We start from the raw sequence: 6,000 nt of genomic DNA, 5'->3' as shown, positions 1-6,000 counted from the left end.
ACTCCTCCCGCATACCTCCTTTCCCTTCAGCATTATTACCATCATCTTATAGACCATCAAATCAGCCCCACTGGGGAGGGAGGTGAGTGGCTTGGACCAGATTAGGATGTGAGGCTCCCCTGAGGACAGATGAGCCTGAAGTGTCCCTCGACTGCCTCATTATTTTAATCATTATGAATTTTTCCTTTTCAGTTAGCCCCCGTGCACTTGTGATAAGCCCTTGCCCCCACCACTGCAGACATCAAGAAAAGGAGTAAGTGTCCCTTTCTGTTGCTGGGGAGACTGAGAGTACCTGGGACCCCAGAGAGTCAGGAATACAAGATAGAGAATCAGCCAGCCTCTGCCTTAGCTGCAGAAATGGCCCTCTGAAAAAAAGGGTTTTTCCAGCAGTGGAGGTGGAGGGTGATGAGCCTATGACAAAATGGCAAGAAAACAGCCTCTGAAGCTAGTCTGCCTCTCTTCAATCCTGAGTCTGCTATTTACTGGCTGTGTTACCCTGGACAAGTTGCTTCACCTTTCTGAACCTCAGTTTCCCCATCTGTAAATGGGAATGATAATATTTCTCCCTGGAGATGTTGTTGTAAGGATCACGTGAGAGGATACATTAAAAAGTGCCTAGCACAGCGTGTGACAGATGGTAGCCGTAATCACCAAATGCCCACAGTGTGCGGACCCTGTGCCGGTCACCGGAAATACTTACATGAATACGGCAGATACTTCGTCTTTGGGGAGTTGACTGTCCTGTGGATAGAACAGGCGAGCTAATGTTTACCGCACAGCACGATGGGAGTGGCGCTGTCTGCAGCGGTGAATAGAGCTCCCCCGTGTCTGCAGGTGACATTACTTGTGTGAGAGCAGAAACTGAACCCATAACCTTACTAATGGAAATGGAAAAAAAGTAACGATAATAGCAAGTAGCAACTGGCCATTTCCAGGCAGAGGGTTTAAAATCACAGTCACGGTAGCCAGTGACTTCTTTGTCTCCTCTGCAAGTCTTTACAATGTCTGGTGATGAATAACTGAAGAGGTGAGTGTGGCTTTTCTAGGGCCTTAATAAAAGTAACTGTCCCTAAGGCCCCGTGCATACCAGCTCCTACTCCGATGAAGCCCGACAGAGCCAGAACTGGTATGGGCTCCCCACCCACCTTTTAGAGGGGAAAACAAGTAACAAAATGGCCAAAGCGTGCTTTGGAAAGAGGCTGCTGGCTAGACAGTGAATCTAGTAAGCAGATCACCAGGGTGCCTGGCCGGCTTCGTCCACGGAGGATGTGACTCTCAGTCTCGGGGTGACTCTCGATCTCGGGGTTGTGAGTTCCAGCCCTGTGGTGGGTATGGCAATTACTTAAAAATAACTAAATAAAGTGATCTCAAAATAAGCAGGTCATTTGTATGAGGTCAAGGACTTTAGGAAAATGCCTTTTTGCAGGTTTAGGTTAAAGTGGAACCCTCTACTCTGTCCTTCCATCAATTGACTGTAGGACATGGCAGGAGAGGTGGGGATGATATGACAGAAGGCAGTTTGCCCTGTCGCTGTGCCAGTGACCTCCACCCATACATAGAACTCCATCTGAGGGAATGTCCTTGCATGGGTTCAGACTTGAGGCCTTGTCCACCCTTCTTTGCCATGTTATTTTTGTCTTTCCCCCTCACATGGGCATGATACCTCAACAGAGTATAAATTCTCTTCAGTTCTGGAAACCCACAGATTCTACAATAGCCCTGTGAAGCTAGCACCTGTCAAACGAGGGGCGCCTGGGTGGCTCAGTCGGTTGAGTGTCCGAGTTCGGTTCAGGTCATGATCTCATGGTTTGTGGGTTTAAGCCCCACGTTGGGCTCTGTGCTGTCAGCTCAGAGCCTAGAGCCTGCTTTGGATTCTGTATCTCCCTCTCTCTCTGCCCCTCCCCTGCTTGCTCTCTGTCCCTCAAAAATGAATTAAAACATTTAAAAAAAAGAAAAAAGAAAAAGTAAATGACTTACCCAAGATTAAACAGCTAAAAAGTGGAAATCCCAAATCTGGAACCCAACTCTGCTGGCTGTGAGCCCAGTGCTTCCATGGTTCTAGATGCCTCCTTCCCGGGGGCCATGGATTTGGTCTTCTTCTAAGAAGGAGAGGGTCCCCCAGAGGGCTGAAGATCCACGGCCGTAAAGCTCTCTTCCTTTTCCCGATACCCCCTCCCATGTGGGAGGTCACAGGGACATCAGGAAGCCAATGGTGTGGGTAGATGAACCCCAGCTTCAGATCAGAGTCAGGAGGTCAGCTCTTCTCCAGCTCTGAGCCATCTCTCTCGTGACCTTGAGCAGGTCAGTGCACTCTTCAGAGTCTTGGGGTCCTTCTCTACTGTGGGGAGCCATACTTGGGAGACTCCAAGTAACAAGTGACCTTAGAAATGCTTTGAGGGGGCCTGGGTGGCTCAGTCGGTTAAACGTCTGACTCTTGGTCTCCTCTCAGGTCATGATCTCATGGTTTCGGGAGTTCAAGCCCCATGTCTGGCTCTGCAGTGGCAGCTGGGAGCCTACTTGAGATTCTCTCTCTCTCTCTCTCTCTCTCTCTCTCTCTCTCTCTCTCTCCTTCTCTCTCTGCTCCTCCCCTGCTCTCATGTCTCTGTCTCTCTCAAAATAAATAAATAAGCTTTAAAAATTTCTTTTTTGGAAAAAAAAAAAAAGAAAGAAATGCTTTGAGAGTATTAAAAGCACAGTAACAAATGCCAGGCATGATTCTGAACATCTTCATACAAAAAATGAGGTCTTCTTTCTCATTGTTACTTTTCATGCATTCACTCAGTGCTAGAAAAAATGTTTATAGACTACTTCCCCTGTGCCAGATACTGCAGTAAGTACTGAGGACCCAAGGAAATCTCCAGGCTTTGAGGAATTCAAAGGGAGAAGAGACAGACGTAAACAAAGAATTATGGCATAGACGTGAGGACCTTATTTAATTTTTTTAACTTTTATTTTTATCATGTGTGTTTATTTTTGAGAGAGAGACAGAGCATGAGCAGGGGAGGGGCAGAGAGGGAGGGAGACACAGAATCTGAAGCAGGTTCCAGGCTCGGAGCTGTCAGCACAGAGCCTGACGCGTGGCTTGAACTCACAAGCTTGAGATCATGACCTGAGCAGAAGTCAGACGCTCAACCGACTGAACCACCCAGGCGCCTCTAGACACGAGGACTTTAAACTGAAGTCCACAGTCGAGGAGACCTCTCAGTGAGGGGTCCTAAGGTGCTGTGGAATCCAGAAAGGGGTGTGGTGAGTAACATTCGGAACCAGAGGAGGCCCCACAGAAGGCAGATGAGTAGGAAGGTGATGGGGGGGGGGGGTGCGGAGGGGGAGGGGCAGCGAGCAGAAATAACGGGATGATGTACGAGAAGAGTATGTGAGTAGTTTAGCACAGTTGGAGCAGGGGCTGTTTGAAGAAGTGTGGTAGCTATTTCTCACTGTTGCAGTGGGGCCTAGGAGTCGCCTTGGGGTTCCCTCTGTGGCATGTTCAGCTGGTTGTCTCAGCGTATATTAGGTTGCCTTTCCGGGTTACAAGAAGCCCACGTAAATGAAATTCAGTGACAGAATTTTGTTACCAGGTTCCACTGGAGGAGGAGAGGTTTTTGGTTGCTGTTTTCTACTGTCTCAGCTACTGGACATGCCCAGGATCCCTGGCTTCCAAGTCAGTGCAGTGCTGTTCAGGTTACAGCCCGAGCTGTTGGGTCCCATGAGCACCTAGTGTTGGTGGTTCCTAGGAGAAGGAGGCTGGTTGTGCTGGTCTGCTGCTGCGGGCATAACTCGCCTCCTTACGCAGGGCTTTCAGCCAAGCCACCATGGCGGGAGTTGGTTTCCATTGGGCTCAGCATATACCAGGCCATCTGGTCACCATCCACTATCACCTTGTACAGAGAGAACTCCACAGGACACCTTCCTCAGATCGGGCTGTGAATAGGGCAGGTAACTTAGCTCTCCAGAATTCATCTCGTGGATGGCATTTAATCTGCACAGACTGTGTTATTTCTTCACGGAGTCCTTTCCAGTTGGGACATTAGGGTCCAAAGTTACCATTTCATGATTTTTTTTTTTCTTTAATTTATCCTGCTCTTGACCCGTTTTCCCCTATGAAGACCTGTGTGGATTTCTCCCTTGCAGAGAAGGTGTTGGAGCTGAGGAGGAAGCTTTAGAGATCACAGTCCAACTTACTTCACAGATGGAGAGAGTGGGGCCCAGAAAAGGCAATAGACTTGCTCAGAGTTGCACAGCAAGTTAGCTGCAGGGTTAGGCCCAGAACCAGGTCTTCTGACTCGAGTCAGATTTTTTTGGTTGGTATATAAAGGTGCTTCCGTGCTATTGAAGTGTTCATCAACCCATCTGCTGCATACAAGGCAATATGCCATATCCTGGGAAGACACCGCTGTATAATGCCTGTCCTCTAGGAAGCTCACAGGCAGGCCAGCAGAGCAGAGTGCAAATGGAAAAAGATAGCTGTTTGATTTTAAATGGCCCTGGAGGAAGCCAATATAGTTAGGCAAATTTTACTATATCCAAGGGAGAGATCTGGAAAGCTCTGAGTACCTGCCAAACCCTCCGTGAACTTCTGAGAGAGGTGGTCATCGAGATTTTTTGCTTAAAAAAGAAAAAAAAAAAAAAAGATTTCAGTCTTGTGAGAACCAGACAGGTCACAGCAGAACTTCTGGACCAGCCATAGGCTAGCAGAGAGTGGAAAGGAGCCTGAGGGAATGAAAAGGAATAAGATTGGGGACCTCATTACCAGCGAACCTGTTCCCTAAGCCCTCTGTTCTTACAGACCTGTACTAGCAGCCCAGAGCAGCTAGGGAGCAGGACGGGGGTCTCTGAAACACGAATCACCAGTGATTATAAGGCCATCGGGCAGGAGGCTGCGTGTCTTTCCTCTAAGTGGGACAGGTTTTACAAAGGACACGTGGAGTAGTTTTTCTGGTTGGCCCAGTGTCCTTCCCATGCGATGGCTAAGGGATGCTGCCATGAGAGGATCCTGGGAGGGGCAAAAGATTGGCTTGCAGAAAGACAAGTTAAAACCCTGCTCCAAGGGAAGCTCCAGAGCCTGGACCCTGGCAAATTAGTCTTTTGGCCTGGTTGCCATGGAGACAGACAGGCAGCAGCTGCGCTGGGAAAGGGAACAGCAGCCTCACCAGCATCTAGGATTCTGAGACAGCCATGGAGGGGGAGGGGGCTCGACACCGCCCTTTCTTCCCCAGATACAGAGGCTCCTGTCTGCCCCTGAAGCGCCCAGACTCACAGGATCTGGTGAGTTGCCACGGTCATAAAAGGAGACAAGGCGGTGCTGGCTCCTGAGACGCCGCTTTTCTGGCTTCTAGGCCAGTGCCCTCCCGCTGCACCATTTGTCTCCTGCTCAGCTTTTGGAGCAAACAGATCTTCCAGTGCTGAGCTCCTGTGCTCCGGAGGGTTTCCAAGCCTCCCTCCTTGGAGGGGATAAGTCATTAGAGGTGAAGCCCAGAGTGTTGGCCACCAGAGGCCAATTTGGCCCCATGCTCTGTCACAGTCTTTCTGGAAAATCTGGCAGAGGCTGTCTGGGGATGGGACCAGCCATTGTCTGGGAAAGGAGCTTGAAGCCGAGCCTGGAGGGAACTCGGCAAATGATGGGGTTTATTGTTCCCTCATTTGATGCTACACTGATATCATTAATTTATGGCTCCAAGCCCTGTCCTCCCTGCCCTGGTGGAAACAGTCCTCGGCTCTCCCTTCCTATGGGTTATCTCTGGAAATTGGAGGTGGGAGAGAAGGGGCCTGGGATCCAGGTCGCCTGAGTCCACTTTCCCAGCAAAGCTGCCAGAAGGTTGTGTCTCTGCGTCTCCGTTTCCTCCTCTTAGGTAAGAGGAGAAATGAGCAGGGTATTGTCTGGGGCTTTGAGTGCCTGGGCGGTGCACGTGACCAGGGTGGTTACCTAAGAGAGCAGAGCCCTAGAACAGGGACAGCGGAGCTGGAGAAATCCAGGGGCTACTGCCGATCAGACAGGGCTTTCAG

The sequence above is a fragment of the Prionailurus bengalensis genome, chromosome C1, assembly GCF_016509475.1.
Source record: "Prionailurus bengalensis isolate Pbe53 chromosome C1, Fcat_Pben_1.1_paternal_pri, whole genome shotgun sequence".
Taxonomy (NCBI): Eukaryota; Metazoa; Chordata; class Mammalia; order Carnivora; family Felidae; genus Prionailurus; species Prionailurus bengalensis.
The sequence above is the reverse complement of the archived record's forward strand: the minus strand, read 5'-3'. Positions refer to the sequence as shown.